The following is a 21,446-nucleotide window of genomic DNA, read 5'->3' as shown; positions in this document are numbered from 1 at the left end:
GTGTAAAAAGAACAATCCCAGTTAGGATGAACCCAGTTTCATGTCAAACATGGAAGAAAATCTAATCAAGCAGTGGAGATTGCAATGGATTTTTTTATTATTATTACTCTGTTAGATGGATGGATCTAAGGGATGTTGGGACCTTTTTTTTACATCTCTGAGGGAACTACAGGCATAGGCACGGATGGATGTTTGGGATTAGGCTTCCCTCAGCACTGATCGCTCTTGTTTCGTCAGTCAACCATATAACCCTTTACAAATGCCACATGTTAGTTCGACTCTCATTACTATTACATGTGAGTGTGACATTTTGAAGAACATATAGTATATTGACTACCCCCAAGGTCAGAGGCAATAGCAGTCTCATTTCTCCTGCTGGTAGCAGGAATGGGGCGTGCAGGTGCAGTGGTACTGACCCCTGTGGGCCAGAGAGGACGGGGTCAATGAGGAGTTAATGAGCTCCAAAACGGAGGGGCTCCGCAGGGAATTCCCCGGGCTGAGGAGGAGCGAGAGGCAGGAGGCTGGCCTGTGCTCCATTAATGACAGCAGTCATGTTCCAGCAAGGCCAGGATGGAGCGGACGCTGTGTGTGTGTGTGTGTGTGTGTGTGTGTGTGTGTGTGAGTGTGCGTGTGTGTGTGTGTGTGTGTGTGTGTGTGTGTGTGTGTGTTCATTCATGTGCGTATGTGAGTGTGTGTGCGTACGTGTGCGTGTGTGTGTGTGCGACTGTGCGTGTGTGTGAGTGTGAGTGAGGGTGTGTGTGTGAGTGTGAGTGTGAGTGCGTGCGTCTGCGTGTGTGTGTGCGTGTGTGTGTGTGAGTGTGAGTGTGAGTGTGAGTGAGGGTGTGTGAGTGTGTGCGTGGTGGGTGATGGAGGAGGTGGAGGGGCTGGAAGATGGAGGAAATGAGGGGGCAGAGGGAAATGGGTAAAAGAAAATAGGGGAGAGATTTCAAACAGCCCATTACCTACACAGCTGCAAGGCTTTTAAAAATGTATAACTCTTCTCGTGTCTCTCTGTCTCGCTCTCTCTCCGTTGGTCTGTCCACCTCCCATGCCCTCGGTCATTACCCTGCTTAAAGACATACTGTATATATATATATATATATATATATATATATATATATATATAGCCCCCCTTTTGCATAGTATTAGATCAGAACAGATTAGGGAGCCATCTTTGCAGTGCCCTTCATGATTAATGAAGACTGATTAAGTGTTTGAGTGCCCATGTCTTTGAGGCCTGGCTAGATTGGATTGACAATTGCAATTAGCACACTCTCAAGTTCATTTCCATCACTTTAATTTGACATGAGGGTAGACATAAATGGTCTGTGTGAGAGAGGGGAAAGGTAGAGAGAGAGAGAGAGAGAGAGAGAGAGAGAGGAGGCTCCTATATTTTGATACATTCTCCTTTCTGTTCAACCTTTGTATGACTTTCCTGAGTGGAGAATAGCTATTCTCAGGTTCATGCATTACCTCATGCCTTTGCCACTGCTCTTGAAAAAATGTAATTCTAAGCGGTACAGTGAGGACCTCTGTCAGTGTACACAGTCCTTCCTGTGGACCTTGGCTCACCCCTGCAATTTCAAGCTCCACAGTAGCATGATAGCACTGTGCTTCTTGACATCCCATTTTGCCACTGTCACTCCTTGTGTCTCAGTGGTGCAGACACACACACACACACACACACACACACACACACACACACACATGAGCAGCACGCACCATGTTTTTAGGGCTCTTGGGTTTTAGATGTGAAATGTGCGGCGGTTTGTTACTCGCCCCTGGCGAACGTAAACACGGAGTCACAGAGGCGGCCGCGCTGAAGCGCCAGCACAGTTAAGAGCTGTCGCTGCCACCGCAAGATTAATGGTGCCAGCCCCCCTTGCAGGAGAACAGCGCTGCAGGAGAGCGAGGGAAGACTGCTGCCTGCTAGATGGATGGATGGAGGCTAATGGGAAGGGATTGGAGGAGGAGAAGAGAAGAGAGAAGAAGAGAGGAGAAGAGGGGTAGTGGACAGACTGTTTCCTCTCCGAAAACAGCATGCGTGCACTGTGGCAGTGGTCACTTAATGTGTCTCACAGAGGCCTGGTCTCAGAGAGAGAATAGAGACTCTGTATGTCTGTGTGTGTGTGTGTGTGTGTGTGTGTGTGCGTGTGCGTGTGCGTGTGCGTGTGCGTGTGCGTGTGCGTGTGCGTGTGCGTGTGCGTGTGCGTGTGCGTGTGCGTGTGCGTGTGCGTGTGCGTGCGCGTGCGCGTGCGCGTGCGTGTGTGTGTTTGTTTGTGTGTGTCTATGCACATTACTGTCTGTCTGAGTGATGTGTGATCGCTAAAGCGTAAATTGTAATGGTGTACAACAGGGTGCATTTCTTGTTCAGACATGTACCAGTATCTGCGTCTGTGACTGTGTGTACGCTTGCACACGTGTGTGTGTGTGTCTATATGTTTGCTTGTGTGTGTTTGCTCACAAGTGTGCTTGTCTATATGTTTGTTCACTTGTGTTTGTGTATTTGTTTGTGTATGTTTGTTCACACATATGTGTATCTGTATTTTTGCTCACATGTGTGTGTGTGTGTGTGTGTGTGTGTGTGTGTGTGTGTATGTCAGGGGTGTTAAACATATATGTGTGAATGCATTAGTGTGTGTAGAGTGTTATCAATCGCTGAGCCAGATAGAGCGTGTTAACCCTGTTAAAGCCTGACTGACAGTTACACCCCCCAGGTCCCCAGCCTGGTGTTTGGCTAGGCCATCTATTTTCCTGTCAGTCAGGGCCTGTGGATGGACAGAGTGGTGGAGTGAGAATGTGCCTTTTCTCACTCCTCCTCTCTGTCTTCACATGCATCCCTCCCTCATTTACACTCCGGCATGTCTGGGCAGCGATTGGTGGGTTCGGAAGCTATAGACACAGGCTGTGTATGTAAATATTTATTCTAAGTAAGTTGGCACCCTTTTGGACAGGTCTGAAGTGAAGTCGGACAGCTCTGGACATGTCACTGTGTGCGTGGCGGCCTGCGTGGTGTTTGGTCGATAGCCCCTGCAGAGCGCGGCGCCCGTGCTGTGTGTTAGAAAGATGCATGGCTAGAAGTCAGCACTCAGACAGGACAAGATGTCCACACCCTGCGCCGCCTAATGATGTTCCCCAGCCGTGATTGACATCTTCATTAAAGTCCGATCCATCATGCCGCTGGCTGGCGCGCGCTAGAACCCTCTGTGTAGTCAGCTAGAATGCCTCCGTGTCTTAGCAACGGGGCTGCCAGGACCTGTGCTTGGAACACGCCGGAAAGTTCTGTAGCCTGAAACAATTAACTGCCCTGCACTCAATTTGCAGGTCACAACTCTTGGTATCTTATCGGCAGGCAAACCTGAGGGAACATTTGAGCACTAATGTATAAACATATGAGCAGAAGAATGGCGATGGTAATGTTGACATAAATGAGGTCTGCTATGATGAGGTGGGTGATGGTGGATGAGTGGGATGGCAATGGCACAGGCTCTGGTCAGAGGTTCACAGAGTTTGCCTTCATTGCTCTAAGAGCCCTGGTAGCTAATAGCAGCGCTGGCCAGCTCTGGCCATCCATCTGGCTCTGTCTGCCATTACTGCACATTACCATGATACGTTACTGCAACATTAGCTTACTTCTATGTGTTCTATTTAATGGAATTAAGGTCAGTGAAAATGAACTGAGCTTCACCTGTGATTGGAAGCCAGGTATGGATATGAACTCACTAACTGTGTGTTTGTTTGCCCCTCTCTTGGCTTCGTTTCACATTGGAAGGAGTGAAGAAAAAAAAGCCAAACAAAATTGTATTAAGTGTGTCCCAGACACCTGAGTTGTTATGAAGTTAGCTGTGTCTGCAGAAAAGACAGAGAGGGGGAAAAACAGAGCGGCAGAGAGTGTGCAGCCAGTCCTAGTGGGCATGGGCAAGTGCTGGCTCCTAATTAGTGTGTCCTGACGAGCAAGAGTCCAGTGAAGGTGACTGTGAAGGGTACAGGGAAGCTAACCAGCCCGGCTCCCCTTGTTAGCCTCCTCTTACTAACTTAATCAGCTCACGCCACAGAAGCAGCCGACAAGCACGCGCTCATTCATTCATTCCGTCGGAGGAGTCACCTGAATACATGCGTACATGCTCTCCCCGACACAAGAAAGGGAGAGAAAGAGAGAGCCGAGGAGATAAAAAAGGAGGGAACAGCATTAGCGCTTATCGCTGGCGAGCAGCGGCCGCCGCATAAAGGGCAGAGGGAGGATGGGCAGGGCGAGGCGCACAATAGGGGCCGGCTCGCTCCGCACTTAGCCGGGCCTCTTCAGAGCCCTATCTCGCTCCCCCCGCGTGGGCGGAGAGGTGAATGGGGAGGCCGTGAGGGGGAAAGGGGGGAGAAGTTCCACCGTTTTCTCGCACTCGTGCGCTCGCTTGCTTGCTCGCTTGCTCGCTCCAGATCAAATCTGTTCACACAAAGAGACTCCGCACTCAGGGCCTCTTGCCAGCCATTCGTGTTCAATTCGCCTCGGCAACAATGGCCCAAGGCCTCGGGCTAGCTCTTTATTGGCCCACGTTTGGTGATAAGGCTGTGTTATGAAATGAGAGGATATTTTATCATCTACATGCTTTCTCCCTCTCTCTCTCTCTCTCTCTCTCTCTCTCTCTCTCTCTCTCTCTCTCTCTACCTTTCTCCCTCCCTCACTCTTTCTCTCCGTCTGTGTGCCCATGTGCATTGAGAGTGATGGTGTCATACAGAGTAAGGCCATTCTCTGCATCGCTCGTTCTTTGCTGTGCTGTTCTGTTTTGCTTCCTGTGGATGGAGGATGAATGTGGAGGTCTCCGTTGTGTGGTTGGGTCATTGCTCTTCTGCCTCTGTGTGAGTGTGACGCTGTCTGTTTAACTGTGTGTCGTTCATCCATCCATCACCACTGTCATGAAAGCAGGAAGTGGGTCAAGACCTGCTACTCATCAGCACTCCAACTTTTTATGTTCCTCTCCCTGCCACCTTCAAATCTCCCTTTCTGCTTCCACTCGCTCCCCATCTCTCTCCGTCTCTCTCGCTCTTTCTCTCTCTCTCCCTCTCTCTCTCTCTGGGTCTCTCTCACTTTCTCACACACACTCACACACACACACACACACACACACACACACACACACACGTGCACGCATACTTGCTCACTCTCCAGGGCAAGACGGAGTTATCCATCCGCATGTAGTTAATGTGAGAGTAATGAGGACATGCTCAGTGATCACAGCTCTATAGAGGGCCTAAGGGAAAGTTCTGCACATGCAGATAGATATGTCATATATCACTTGCATTGTATCAGAACTGAGTACTTATATAACATGCTCTTATTAGAGTGCATGAAAATGCACTCTACTGTTATCCGATTTATTCTTATTACAGTGCATGAAAATGCACTGTACTGTTCTTCCTAGGCTTCTTCTTCTTCTTATTATTCCGCTTACCAAATTCATTTTTTCTATTCAGCTTGAACCGTTTAACCTAGAAACTTCATTCAAACGTTGTAACGTAGGTCTTCAATAGGGGCATGCTGCTAAGTATTTTTCAACTTTGTAACTTTTATACTTTTTAAACTATAAATTAAAAACTATTAAAAATGTCCCCATAGACTTAACATAGGCCTCTATGACATCACAGTCGGGTCGTTAAGCAATTAGAATCTTATGCCAGGTGGCCAGCCCCACCTGCAGCAGCCCTCTCTCTCTCAGGCTTTAAGCATACAACTCTCTGTGAAGACTACATATCCTGTTAACCTGTTTCGTCTTTCCACAACCGTTTCAAAATAAAAGTCCTCACTGCAATAATACACTATTAAATCATTTAACCATTGAAACTACTCAACTATTTAACTGTTCAACCATTCCAACTGTCAGTTATCATCAACTATGCCTCCAGTCAACTACATGAGACCTCCATGTACCTGGCAACCAACATAGCAACCATCAAAATTAAGCGTTTATGACCGTTTCCATAGCAACCAACATGATTTTACTACAGTAACTTCTTTATTCCTGATAGTGGCAGCCATGGATACCCTATCAACAAATGTTTCAAAATAAAAGTCCTCAGTAGCAAGTTAGCTAGTTAGCATGGTTAGCATAGTTAGCATTTTTAACATAGCTGCTAGAAATGATTAGCTAAGTTAGCTTATCAACCTAGTTAGCATTGCTAACATAGTTAGCATTGTTAGCATAGTTAGCATTTTTAGCATAACTGCTAGAAATGATTAGCTAAGTTAGCTAATCAACCTGGTTGGCATTGTTAGCATAGTTGACATTGTTAACGTAGTTAGCATTTTTAACATAACTGCTAGAAATGATTAGCTAAGTTAGCTAATCAACCTGGTTAGCATAGTTAGCATTGTTAGCATAGTTAGCATTTTTAGCATAACTGATAGAAATCATTAGCTAGGTTAACTAATCAACCTGGTTAACATTGCTAGCATAGTTAGCATTGTTAGCATAGTTAACATTTTTAACATTTTTGTTAGAAATCATTAGTTAAGTTAGCTGATCAAGCTGGTTAGCATTGTTAACATAGTTAGCATTGTTAACATTTTTACCATAACTGTTAGAAATCATTAGCTTAGTAAACCAATCAACCTGGTTATCATTGTTAACATTTTAACATACCTTTTAGAAATCATTAGTTAAGTTACAACTGGAATGTTTAACCTTTAAACTGTCTACCTTCACACATTAACTCTCTTTAAACTATGCAATCACCATGTTTACCCTAGCTACACCTTAGTAACCATATCTACATTATCTATCTATATATTTTTGCATTTTCATGCACTGGTAATTCCTTGGAATTGCATTTCTAGTTATTTTTATTTTTCCTCTAACGTTTTTGTGCGTTCAATTCAGCTTCAACCGTTTAACGTAGAAACTTCATTCAAACTGTGCTGCGTAGGTCTTACTTAGGTGACTTCAGCTTTGTATTTTTCAACTTTGAAAACTTTATCGTTGAATTTATATTAATTTTTTAAGACATTTTTTCTCCCATAGACTTAACATTGGATTATGACATCATAATAGGGCAATTAGAATCTTATGCCAGGTGGCCAGCCCCACCTGCAGCAGCTCTCTCTCTCTCAGGCTTTAAGCATACAATCTCTCTGAAGACTACACATATCCTGTTAAACTGTTTCCTCTGTCCACAACTGTTTCAAAATAAAAGTCCTCACTGCAATAATACACTATTAAATCATTTAACCATTGAAACTACTCAACTATTGAACTGTTCAACCATTCCAACTGTCAGTTAGCATCCACTATGCCTCCAGTCAACTACATGAAACCTCCATGTACCTAGCAACCAACATAGCAACCATTAAAATTAAGCGTTTATGACCGTTTCCATAGCAACCAACATGATTTTACTACAGTAATTTCTTTATTCCTGATAGTGGCCACCATAGATACCCTATCAACAAATGTTTCAAAATAAAAGTCCTCACTAGCAAGTTAGCTAGTTAGCATGGTTAGCATTGTTAGCATAGTTAGCATTTTTAGCATAACTGCTAGAAATGGTTAGCTAAGTTAGCTAATCAACCTGGTTAGCATTGTTAGCATAGTTAGCATAGTTAGCATTTTTAGCATAACTGTTAGAAATGATAAGCTAAGTTAGCTAATCAGCCTGGTTAGCATTGTTAGCATAGTTAGCATTTTTAGCATAACTGCTAGAAATCATTAGTTCAGTTAGAACTGTAATGTTTAAGCTTTAAACTGTCTACCTTCACACTATCAGCTTTCTTTAAACTATGCAACCACCATGTTTACCCTAGCTACACCTTAGTAACTATATCTACATTATCTACTGTATCTATACATTTTTGCATTTTCATGCACTCGTAATTTCCCTGGAATTACATTCTCTAGTTAAAGAATGGAATCTTTACAACTTGGTTGGCGTGACAGTCTTTAATACCTAATGACACACATGAGAACTAGACCAGAGAGAAGGGCAGAACAGGTCGAGCTTGAAAGTAGAACGTTAAGGAAACATGCGACCTTGCATAGGCAAATGAACTCTGTGTGACAAGCTACACTTGTCTGCCTCGGAAGATGCCCAGAGAGAGTGTCATTGTTCATTTTCAGCCAGTCCGGCCCATAGTGGGTGCTTTGTATCTCTCCCGACCTGTCAGCGTCATTACATTTAGATACAATGGATGTCACCAAGGGTTTTATGATCAGTTATTCTGGGTTACAGCTTTTTAATATGAAGAATGCCCTTTCTGGGTGGCAGACATCACACTGAAGGCCGTGAGCGCGCTGATAAAAAAGCAGGCTGGGAGTGGAGGAATGCCTGGAGGACAGTGTTATGAGGAAGGACGGAGTGGGTAAACAGTGCAAATGAGGAATGATAATGGGCACGCACAGGCCGGGCAGCTGGGCCACAAGCTGACGTCTGATGGGGTACTTGGTGGCACGGTACAGCCATTTTTGTGGAGCCTTTCTAGGGTAAAGGTGTGCGTGTGCGCGTGTGTGTGTGTGTGTGTGTGTGTGATAGGACATAAACTGTGTCTAGGAAAGATAGATAGTGATTTTATATTTCTAAAATGTTAATTTGTACTGTATGTGTTTGTGTGATGTGGAGAAGGACAGACAGACACAGTGTGAGAGTGTGAGCATGTGTTCAGTTCTAGGCTCGCGTTTCTTTTTGTGTTTGTGTTCACGCGGACAGAAGGAGACAGCAGACGCCTGTACTGAGTGGGAATCCATCTTGTTTTGGACTGCACTTGCTAGACCGCGGCCACTGGCACTCCTCTGTTTTTATTAGTGTGGGTCCTTGGGAGCATGGGGCTGGTCTTCACGCTGCCTGACCATAACGATGATTGGTGAGACCATGTCCCCCTGACCTTGCATTGTGAAAGAGGTAACAAAGCAGGAAGGAGAGAGACAGCATTGTAAACGCTAACTGAGGCAACTGAGAGTGTTTGGTTACGGTGCGTAGAGTGCCTCACATTCTTGATGAAAACGAGAATTCATTCTGATTAGCTTCTTACAATAAACCATTACATTAATGTTTCATGCTCAAACAGGAATAGCACACATTAGCAAATCTTGTTTGTTTGTTTTTTAAAACCTACAACATTTCCTAAACACTTCAAAACCACTTTAAGTTCCCCCCCTCCTCTGGCTTCTATTCTCATAAACTAACTAGAAGATGTTTGAATAAGAACTCATTAGGATTACATAGCCATTTAGCTAAGTGACATTGAATGTAATTGTACCATCCATCAATTGCTATGTAATAACACACTCGGAAGAGCTAAATGTTGATTAGCTCTAAGCCAATTTCACTTGTGGCTGAAAATAATGACTGCAAAATAGCAGCACAGGGCAAGGTGATCTTGCCCTCTGAGGAAAAGCGTGAAGAGCGCTGACCCTTGCAGGCCAAATTGACTTAAGGGAAAACAAATTAACAACGCCGTCAGAAAGGCTCACGAGCTGTACTCTAGTCCACTCAGTATGGTTATCAGTGGTCACCAGGCACACTTCCTCCATCCTCTGCAACTGTTGACCCCTCGTTCCCTAAAACATCCAACTTTTACCCAAATCCAAATTTCTGTCCCATGTGGAATTTGTGTCCAACCATTCTTGTGTTGTTCTCTAATTGATAACTTCCTAGTGTCCTCTGCATGGGCCCTCTCTCTTCTGTAGCACTCCTCCTCTCTGTCCCTCTGCCCTGGCTTCTTCTCTCTGTCCCTCTGCCCTGGCTTCTCTTCTCTGTCCCTCTGCTCTTGCTTCCTCTCTCTGTCCCTCTGCCCTTGTGCCCTTGTGCCCTTGCTTCCTCTCTCTGTCCCTCTGCCCTTGTGCCCTTGTGCCCTTGCTTCCTCTCTCTGTCCCTCTGCCCTTGTGCCCTTGTGCCCTTGCTTCCTCTCTCTGTCCCTCTGTCCTTGCTCCTTCTCTCTGTCCCTCTGCCCTTGCTTCCTCTCTCTGCCGTGGCTCCTTTAAGAGCCGCCGCCTGCTCGTAATTATGCTTTTACCCAAGGAGAGGAACAGCTATTAATCAAGCCCACCAAAAAGCATGGGGATTGTCAGGCTCAGCAGCGGGCCTGTATTGCAGCGTGTGAGGACTGGATACTTTAAAGTCACCTACCCAGTAGCACCTCGGCCGCTGGTTGGACAAGACCACACTGCGCTGAACTGGTCACTCATTTCTACAACTTTCCCACCATGCAGAACTGCAGAACTGCGGCCAACTTTCCACTGGGCCTTCCATTTCCATTTTGTATGTTTTAGACTCCATCTTTGTCTCTTACCCCATCACATCTTGTTCTTTTATTGCGCTCACGTGACTGCGGTCCCCGCACATTTTGAAACACAGTGTAGCAATTAGCATCGTTGGTGTCTTTTGTACTGGCCCTGAGCCAGGCAAGCAGCAGCGCTTGATAAACCCCTCTTTGATTCGTGCATGGAGGAGCCACTTGTCTGGCAGAGGGGCTAATGAATGGGGTTATAATTGAGACAAAAAGAGTGGGAGGCGTTCTGAACCCCATTGACGCCGCACCTCTGTTCTGTCGCCAGCCACCTCTCCACGGCGGGGGGAAAGAAATAGTTGAATCGTGTGTCGTCTCCTTTGAAAGAGCCGATGTTCAAACAAAAGTGGCTGTTAGGGGCGGAATAAAAGATTAAGAAGCCTCCCTGGCTGGGGCTTTCTTTCTCTAAATAGAGGAGACAGAGTAATTTAATTGCTCATCAGCTAATGATGCTGTTTTATGGTGTTAATATCCTTCATCCAGACATTCTAATAGATAAGTGCTGTCTCCACTCCAGCAGTCCGTATGGGGAGCAGAGACATGTCGAGAGAGAGAGAGGGGGAAAGAGAAAAATGGGGTGTCTTATGATAATTGCAGCTCTCTCCAAAGAAATGATTGCATTGTCAGAGCTGGTGCCAGATCGACACAACACACCTGTAAGGACTTCATCATTTCATCATTGTATTCAAAGGCACAAATGAGAGCAACTGTGAATGGCAAATTGCTTGAGCTCTTTTCTCCCCTTCTTCTCCGTATTCTTTTTTTCAGATGTAGTCAAATACCTGCAACTAAACAGAGAGACACAGAGAGAGAGAGAGAGAGAGAGAGAGAGAGAGAGAGAGTACTCTTTGTCTGTGCTAGAAGAAAAGGCACTTGTTTTCCCCTCTGCCTGAGCTTGAGGGGGAATGGCTCGGGCCGTAAATCAGCTGGCGAATGTGGCGTCGCTCTGACAAACATCGCAACCTTTCGAAGATTTGACGATAATGCATGAGACCTCCAAGGCGACATGGAGGGGAAATTTACCATCCGGCGCGAGCTGCTTTCCTCAGCAGGGCCTGTAAATTATGCTGCCAGGGGACAGTAAGCGCACTCTTAAAAGGCAGCAATTGACTCCTCCAGCCACCTCTGACTCCATAACCGCGCCTGAAAAAGAGCAGACCCTAGAAACACTCTGGGTTTCCCCTCTCTGATGTAAGGGACTTACTCGCATAGTTCATTTGCCAACATGTGACCAGACACTCACTAATTCATGCACAAGCATGTACAGTAAATTGATTGCGGTAAATGTGATCCTTGGAATCTCTTGGGTTACTATGCAGAGTCTCTCTTTTTTCCTGCGTCTACCTTTTATCCTTTCCCCAGCAATGCAAGGCAAGACCAGCGTTCATGACTTCAGAGGAATGATTAAGAGCTACTCATGTAGCAAAGCATGACTGCATTAGTTAGCCTGAGAGAGTAGCCCTGGCAATAAAGTCAAACATAAGGAACTGTTCAGAAAACTGATCCATTCCCTTTTTAGAAAAGTAGAAAAGATGATTCAACATGAACCCCATATCCTGAGCTATTCTTGGAGTATTTTTATACGGTGATGAATTCCACCTTCATTTTTCTTGCCCTGGTAACTTGATTCATGAATATGTTTTTCCTCTCACATGCCTGAAAGTAGCCTCATGCGATCAATTCTTCCCCACCATTTTACATGATTCAGCTGAAGGCATGTCAGTAAGGAGAGGCGGAAAGTGTTGAGTTATGTTGGCTCGGTCGATGCCAAGTGGTCCTTTATCCTCCCTCCAGGAAAAATCAACATCGTAATTAAAGCAATGGTAACTATGAGACAGTGACACGCTGCGTGACAAAATAACCCCGCGGGCACCCTGCCTTGCCACAGTGTTTATGCCCCTTCCAGCGCAGCTAACTGGGTCACGAGGCCTCCTCCCCCGACGGTGCCTCTGAAGGATGGCCCTTTTTATCAACACATTCATTGATTTCCTCCAGGGCTGCTTGGGAGCCAGCAGCTCCCTCCCCACCCCAGCGCACATCCGACACCCTGGCTTTAGGTCGCCCCCCTCCAGCCCCCACGTCCATCTCCAGAATCTCCAGAAGCAGTAGCTGCTCTGGGATCTCTCGGCTCTGCCTCATAACCCCCCTGCTTAGCCAGCGCTGCAGGTTATTACCAGGAGCCGTTAGCCCAGGGCAGAGGAGGAAGACAGAGGCCACTTTCTCCGCCGTGCTTAATTTATAGTGCCAGCCAGGCCCATCAACTTTTATTAGCTAATAACACCGTTACGTCCATTAAGCGTGGCCTCTAGCAGCCGGGGCCTGCCGCACAGTCCCACTGCGCTGGTGGCTCAGGCTGGCGCTGTGGCCTGCCAATAGCTCAGTTGGATTTGACACGCCATCTGAACGCACCTCAGGAGTGATAAGAACAACAACATTCCAGAGAGTCAAGGTGGAGGAGACATTTGTTAATCGCCCGTCCCCATGGGATATACAAACTAAGATACCCAAGACCTGGGAAATGGCTCGCACACACAGATAACAGAACAGTGAGAACACACACATTGAAAGGAAATGAATAAAAACAAACTTCTGAGGGTCATTGACCTGCTGCTCAGACATGCCAGGTGATTGGCTCACCAAGAAGGCTCCTTTGGAGGTGGAATGACGGTTGTTGCTGTATACAACATAGCAGTGGCAATAAGAAACATGCCATTGTTTGGAAGTCTGAATTAAAATGCAACTAACACTATCACACTGTGATAGCTGGGTTGCTTCTTGAATGAAAAGCAAAAAAGCATACAGCAACAGAACGTGGATGGCAATGTAGAGCATAGGTCTATGGATGGCAATGATGACTACTACTGATTCATGTTCATTGATGCTGAAGTGTTACAAGAAGCATATGGTGTTACCTAGTCTTGGATCCCCTGTTGGGCTCAGTTTTCACTACATGCTTGCACTACAATGGCCAGAAGAGAAATGACTTATTTTCTATTCACAATGGAAGAGATATGGGCTGTTTTCAGAAACCAGGCACTGTCTCAATCAAATCAATTACGCTCTGCTTAGACTGAGGGAGACGACTGTGTGCAAATAAACACAATAGGAGAGCTATCAGTAATCACAGGTGTTAATTATATAAAGACACCATATTGTCTTATTATTAGCAGGCAGACGTGTTTTTGTTTGGTGCGTTAATTGCAGAGAGATTGGTTGATTACATTCACTCTGCATATTCTGCCTTTTTTTCCTCGCTCCTTCATCTCTTGAGATTCACTTTAATGGCCAATGTTCCTCTACACTGTTCTGTTCTATATAGATCAAAATAGCTCATTTCATTTTGTTGGTGGGCACATATTATTTTGTACTGTTGACATCCACTGGGATAGCCCTCTGAGAGAGGTGGAGGAGTGAGCAGAATGATATCTGTGTGTGCAAGAGAGAGGCTGGCTGCACAAAGCAGCTCTATATCAGGGTTTTGTTCTGCATGAGACACAGGCAGTCCCTTCCCCAGCCGGCTCACCTCCACACACAGACACTTGGTTTGGAGAGTCATGCTGCTATTTATGAGCCACTTATCAGTCAGTCGTTTGAGACAAGAAAAGAAATCACTCCTTACTGAAACATAATTGCTTTTAAATTAATATTTTATCATCTCATCTCATCATTTTGATGGTTTCAATTGTTTTAATGGCACTCACAACAAATTTGAAAGCGGGAAAAAGCGCAGGTGGAATATTGTTCAATGCAGCATCTGCGATTCCTATTCTCATTCCCATCTCTCTCGTGTTCTTCACCGCACTTGACCTGCGCGCTACGTGACTGAGCGCAGACCTGTCCCTCACCGCCGTCTGTGGACCACATCGCGGGCCAGAGAAGGGAGTGAGAGCAGGGCGCTGTTGAATTAAGATGTACAGCAGGATGTGTCCTCTAATTGAAAAATTGCCTTTTCGCCCAAACAGTCCCTCTGTGGCTCCTCCTCTCATCAAATCTGTACAATATTAACCATGACACTGGCATAACCGGACTGTAATTAACTCACAGAATCAATTACAAATTCTTGGGTTTGGAGAACTCCTCTGGGTGCACTTTCATAATCAGAGTACTGATGGAGCCGGGTCCCAAGTGGGGACGCGAGAGCTGCTTCATCTCCTGAGCTCCAGCTCCCTCCGTCCTCACGCTTTGTGGATTCACTGGCTTTTTCTTTTGTTTGCACTGCAGTGCTTAGAGTGAATTATATAGTTCAGGTTTTTAAGCTCCAGTTCATAAAATCATTTATATTTCTTTTTTTTATAAAAAGATATATGTTACTGACATAGCTGATGCACAGAAATATCATTAATTTGGTTATTTCATAGATTATCTTTTTCAAGAAAAGGGTTTATTGTAGCTGCCTGTTATCAAGTGGGTTAACAAGCAAATAATGTTTCTATCCTCTGTATTCTCCATTAGGCTCTCTTCTCATGGTTCTTAGGTGCCATTGTCTGTAATCCTCAGTGCATTGACTGTCTTTGCACCCCTGCTGTTGAGCTCAACCCCAAACCTCCTCTCTATCCTCTCCATAACTCTGGGAATGTGGGGGAATGAGAGAAGTATGCTAGTTCTTCCTCTATAAATGGTTTGGATATCATGCAGTGGGAGCGCCTCTATTCATTCCCCTATTTCAAGCTGAAAGTCACTTTTAATGACATGGCTCTCTTAGCTCAATTGGGAAGCTGTCAGAGAGTACGGAGGGGAAAAAAGGCGTGCGTGTGTGTTTCACGGCAGATCGCTGCGGCCAACAGGAAGCAGGAGAAGGAACAGGATTCCTTTTTACTTCCACAAATCTCCACATTACAGCCCTGAAGCTGCAGATAATGTGGTACTTTGCTTTGGCTAAAGATACTGGGTTTTGTCCTTTGCTTCACCTTAGAGCCTCACACTAAATCACTTGCAGTTTGGACTCATCAGCACCACACAGCTGGAAAGGGAATTTGGGAACCCGAGAGCTTGAAGTGCTCTGGCACTTTCTAAAGTTTAACATCTGGTGAGGTGAGGTGGTGGTGCGGGCGAGACTGTGCCACCTACCTGTGTGTGAGTTAGACATCGCTGTCCAGCTGTGGTGATGTCAGATTGTGACTGAGGACGCAGTGAATCAACTTTTGACAGCATACGCAGATCCACCCGGACAAAGTTCTTTTAGACGAACCCTGCCTGCCATTCTTTACATAATGTATGCTGGTGAATGAAGAGTCCAGCCATTTTGTACCCACAACAGAGCGTTCAGAAATGCAGCCATTTAAATCCAAGCCACGCTTTGGATAGTAAGACCTTTTGTGTTTTACTGCATTATGTGAAATACAAACACTTTCTGCAAGTCTTTGTCGGAGCAGACATTGTGTTTATTTGTCCCGTGTACTGTAGTTTCTCTACAATTCTCTGCGTAGAGACTCGGAGAGAGCCAGAGGAGAGGGAGAACTTGAGGGAGAGAAAGACGGAGGATGTAGATTTTTCAAAAGACAGATGCGGTGCTAGTGTTCTTAATTACAGTGGTCTAAATCAATAAGCAGTTTAGCACGGTTCATTATCTAAAAGCCAGGGGTTACATTAGCTCAGCAGGGTGCTGAGGGAGGATGGGGAGTGCAAGCTATGGAACTAACGCACTCAAAGAGAATAGGGAGATCAGATCAAACATGAGAACACAAGAGATGCCGAGGAAGGCCCAATTTGCATAGATGTGGACTAGCAGAGGCTAAGCTATACATCCATCATTCCCTGCCCACCTAGTTGGAAAATATCTTTTTGATTTATGAAAGGTGAGCCACATGCGCTCGCTTCCTCTACCCACTCTTTTCTTTTTCTCACACATGTCTCTCTGTCTTGGGGTGCATACAGTATTAAACAGAAGGTTGCTGCTTTATTGCCTTGCTACTGTAATAGGCAAGTGTATTTGACTGAAAGCATCTTGAATGCCTTTCAATGGTTTTGAATGATGATTTATGGTAAGTATGAGTAGCCAGCTGTAATAACCAGTCAGCTGATGTTAGATGATTGACTAACAGAGCTCCCACACATCCCATAAATGGTTGACGAACACACATTAAACATTATTGTTAGTCACAGTAAGTAACCAGTGTTACCATAGAAGAGCTAATAGGACAAATTCACTACGTTTACAAGTACAGTCATCTGCAGATAAGAGGTTCGTCCATCATCTTTTTTCCAGTTGCTTGAGAAACCTGCCACACGTATTTATAGGTACTGGCCAGCAACAAGTCAAAACTGACCATCTTGGGAGTACTAGGCAGTTCCAAGGCATCTTTGTAGACAGGAAAGAAAGTTGTATCAGTTTTTAACGATCCTTGATATCTTGCTGTCATGTTGAATTCGCTCATAATATAGCATTTGACTCTGATTCAGACAGACCCTCTGTTGCCTTTACTCTCACACTGATAAAAAACGGTTACAGCTTTAGATTTCAAACCCCTCTAAGAATGATTCATGACGCCCTGCATACTGATGCATCCTTTTGTGTGGAAGATGAAAGGATGAGGAAGGTGAGATCCAGGGAGATCTCTTCCTCCATCAGAACGTACAGCGCAGACGCTCCTGCTTGCCATTCAGTGACACACCTGTGCCTCACCTGTGACCCTCCCCTGAGGCAGAGCACCACTTGCTCCCTCTGTAGCCCTGCCAGAGGATCAGAAGAGGCCTTGCGCTCCTGAGCACGCTCGGCCTTACGTAGTCGCGTGACGTAACAGGATAAACACTGATTGGAGCGAAGGGAGCGTGTTGAAGAGATGGGAAGGGCTGGCTATACTGTATGATGAGGCTGGCAGGCTGGGCAGCCACGTGAAGGATGGACGTACACACACAGTATCTGCTTTGCTCCACCTCCTCCTGAATGTGAGAGAGCTGCACACGCCGCGCGCGGCCCACACAGATGGAGGGCTGCCGTGTGTTGAGTGCGCCGCGCTCGCTCGCCACATTACGGCTAACGCGCCGACATTATGTTTGCGTATCAGCCCCCGACAAAGCCAGATGGTGGGGAAATGTACTCTCTCCAAACAAACAAAAGGCCTCATTAATAATCAGTGGCGCCCGCGTGCTCTCAGCATCTGCCCGCGCCTGTGCGCTGAATACCGGGCCGGGCGAGGAGGCAGCGGCGGCGGCAGCACCCATGCATCGGGGACGGGGAAGGTGGGGAACTGTTGGCAGCATCCCGGTCACAGCAACTATCCGTCCTCATAATGGTGACAGGTTCCCGATAGGCTGAGGGGATACTGCGGCCCTTCTCATTTGCTGTGGGGGAGAAGCGCATTCCCAGAATGTCACGACTGCCATAAAGTGACACCAGCCCTCTGCAGGCTCCCAAGATTTCCTCCCAAAGACTTGGCTGGCCTTATATTGTGTAATGAGTATTGCTTTCCCTCCCAGATGGACTCTGCAAAACTTTATTTAGACCAAGAAGCAGACGTGGTTTTCATAGGAGTTCACAGGAGAGCATTTGAATTGTCTTCAGTTTGTCAGGTTATTCTGCACAAATTAATATTAAAGTGTACGAGCAAATACATGGGTGTATCTGATTCTGCCTGTATTTGTTGTTCATTGATCATAATTATTTTGTTTACCTGGGTGGAAGATAGAGGATATTTACAGGCAGTGCTTATCGGTAAGCTTGACAAGAGCCTGTTCCTCAGTTTGGAGTAATGAAAATCAATCTGAACTCAAAATAACACGACTTTTTCGCAACCACCAATAACAGAAGGAGAAAAATGATTTCTCAAAATCATCCGGGGAACTTTCTTCAAAGTTCACTTAGACACTCTGTTATTTTGGTAATAGGTTGATATTTTAGAGTCATTCTAGAAATAGAAATTACAGTATGTGTTCTGTTTTTAACATGCTGATGGGCACACACGCACACACACACACACACACACACACACACACACAAACCTTTCCCCCGTATTCTTAGATCTCTGCAACAATCTGCTTCTTTAACCAAACCCAATGAGACACAAGCACACACATCACATTGTCGAATAAGAAACAAAAGCACCATATTTCCTCAGCAGTTCCCCAGATGAAAAGATAAAATGTAAGAAATGTGTAGAGGAGCCGCAGCGCAGCGCAGCGCAGCACACACTGTAGTTCTCCTTGGCTGCTTCTTTATGATGTCCCGGAGGAAGGGGGCTACGATGAGGAAGAGCATATGAAGAGGGGTCTGGGAGCTTAGTGAAGCAAAGTCCAAATGATTATAAAACTGTGTATCTTTGTCCCCACCCATCTCTCCAGTGCCCGCAATGAGCTCAATATGTATGGAAATGAGAGTAATCAGAGTAACGTGTGTTCAGTCTCCAGAACATGCTAATAGTGTCATTAGATTCATACTCTCTCTCTCTCTCTCTCTCTCTCTCTCTCTCTCGGCCTAACTCCCTTTCTCTTCTATCAGTCCCACACTTTTTTTCTCTTTCAGTATGTACCCTCTCTCTGGTCTCTCTCTCTCTCTCTCTGTCTGTCTGTCTGTCTCCTGCTCTCTCCTTCATTCTCTGAACTGGAACAGGTGGAGTATTAATTATGTATTAAAATATACAGGCGCCCTCTCAGATCCACATGACTGCACTCCTTCTGCCATACACCTCTGCATGCTTGGGCTCTCTCCCCTTGTACTCTCCTCCACACTCCTTCCTCTCTCCTCTCTCTCTCTCTCTCTCTCTCTCTCTCTCCCCTTGTACTCTCCTCCACACTCCTTCCTCTCTCCTCTCCCTCTCTCTCTCTCTCTCGGTCTGTCTCTGACCCCCCTCTCTCTTTCTTTCTCTCTCTCTCTCTCCTTCACCCCTCCTTCTGTTTTCGTATTTCCTCCTTTCCTCCGATCACTGTGTTAAGTTCAGGCCTGAAGGACTCCATTTCAACACTGGGCACGTCTGAGAGAGTGAAGGGAGGTTTTGTTTCTCTGGCACACTTCCTCTCATCAGCGCAGGGCCATCGGAAGACCGGCTAGAAAAGAGTCCTCCTAATCTACCGCCTGGCCTGCCCAGTTCGCTTTCTCTAGGACTCTAAAGCTGAAGCCTACCCTCTCCGTTCCACTCCAACTCATTCTATCTTGGTGTATTTTTGAATTAAAGTCTTAAAATATTGCTATGTAAAAAACTGAAAATGGCTCGTCCAATCATTATGTTTTCAATGGAAGAGGGCTCTGTGATTTTGTTTGCCAGAGGTAATAGCAGTAAGTTGTTTTGAAAATATCTCTGATGGTGTCAAAAGGTTTTCAATATGCAATTTTAATGTAATCACTACAAAATGCCCCTTATTCAGTAGATTATGCCTTGAAGCACTGTAACAAGTAACAGAAGCAAAAATGGAGTGTCTGACAGAACTTGGATTTGCTATAAAGAGAAATAGAAAATTACCAATTCAAAAATACAAAAAAATATTGACTGAATATAGCTGGGTAATATACAGCAATAAATATATGTTTTTATTGAGCATGTCTGGAGTCTTCTAAGCTTGTAACAGTTTCTCATTGTAAAGGGTTAATTGAAACAGTGAATAGGCACTTCTAATAAAGCACTTCTACAAACTCCCCTCGGCTAGCCACATTACAGTGTGTAATGTTGCTGTCATTACTGATGTAACTAGCTAGTGTTATCAATGATGTTTACACTGACTGTAAACAAAAAGCCTTGTTTTGTTTGTTTTACATAAACCCATTTAGTGTGTTGACAAGAGAAATGCTCATTTTTTCCCTGCGTGCCTGTTAGTTGACGCTGGTGCTTTCAGCGTGTGTTGTGAATGTCAAGTGATGGCTGGCCACTCTGGGTTGCCACCGGTGGATGCCCACTCTGAGACCATTAAGCTCTGTGGGACACATCAGTGGAGAGATCTGCACAGCCTATTCATGCACATCTATTATGAAGTTTAGATCATTCTAGAAGTGGAGCTTCAAGTGGAGCAGTGTCACTCATCCACACCAACTTTTAATCCATTTTTGCACATGCTCAGTCCTTTGTGTGCTCTGCTGTGATGTCCTGAGCTTGATTTCTGCCATGATGTGTTCATGTGCTGTTTGTGTTGCAGATGGTTTGAAATGTTTTGGTTGTTGAATATCAGTCCTTACAACAGTGAATACCCTCTTTTGTGAACCTGTCTGTCGGTTGAGCCCTGGATATTGCTATAAATCACAAAGTACCTCAACACAAAACGTCCTCTCTTCCTCTCTCCCTCCCTCCCTCCCTTCCTCTCTCGCTCTCTCTCTCTCTCTCTCTCTCTCTCTCTACATGTGCTTGCGCTGAGTATTTTCAAGAGAATTCAGTGAGTGAAACAACAGTGATCTCAGAGGACACCATACAAAAAGTCAGACAAGTAGCCCACCATGCATCAGATGACCACTGCAAAAAATGTGTGGTCAGCCAGAGGAGAGTGTATGAGTGGGTGCGTGCTGATAACACTGTTGTTCAATTCCTTTTTGTATGCGCCATGACCTTATAACTTCTCTTTTGACAAAAAGAGCACAGCAAGGGATAAATGGCTCAAGGTCAAACCCCAGAAAAGTGTTATGCAGACTGATTGGGATAAAAACGTCTTTGAATGCCAATAGATTATCTTGATGTTGCATGTCACATCTGAAGTGGCATATTGACAGTATGACATTCATTAGCAGAGAATGGAGCTGGCAACTGCAACAAGGTCTTTCCCATGTACACTTCATTATTGGCAAAACAGTCTGGAGACAAGAGACACATGCCTCCGTACTGTTTTCCTCAATTGGATGTATTGATCCCTTGACCTTGGAAATAATAGATGCTGAAGAGGCAGAAATCAAAATGTGCTTCATGGTGCTCGAGCCTGAGCACACCCGCCATAGTAGCCTACATCTCCACAAAGCAATCCTTTGGTTTAATTAAACACGTTACAATTCAAATGGGCCGGCTTTTCCATCCTGCTCTTTTTTTTTCGCTTCAGTGTCTTCAGTGTTGACCAGTGTTAGAGGTTGCTAGGTAACTGGGGTAGATTTGGTGCCCAGTGGCTATGGGTGGCTGGCACAGGCTGATGGCCCCGAAGGCTTTGGGAAAAGGACTCAGTGAAACCCAGGGCTTAGCTAAGGTCAGAGACCACAGGAAGTTGAAAGTGCTCAGCATGAACTGAGACCCATTTTAGGAGCAAAGTGGTTGCATGCTCCCAAAATGGATGCCTATCA

General features: G+C 45.4%; 1 protein-coding gene across 3 annotated transcripts in view; it reads left to right on the top strand.

Annotated features, from left to right (window-relative positions):
• The window catches only part of LOC134078119 (receptor tyrosine-protein kinase erbB-4-like), a 222,629-nt gene that overhangs the window by 107,885 nt on the left and 93,298 nt on the right, over window positions 1–21,446 (top strand). The gene's annotated exons all lie outside the window — the stretch shown is intronic.

Source organism: Sardina pilchardus, chromosome 4 (assembly GCF_963854185.1).
Source record: "Sardina pilchardus chromosome 4, fSarPil1.1, whole genome shotgun sequence".
NCBI lineage: Eukaryota > Metazoa > Chordata > Actinopteri > Clupeiformes > Clupeidae > Sardina > Sardina pilchardus.
Note: the sequence above shows the minus strand (reverse complement) of the source record. Positions and strands in the feature narration are given on the sequence as shown.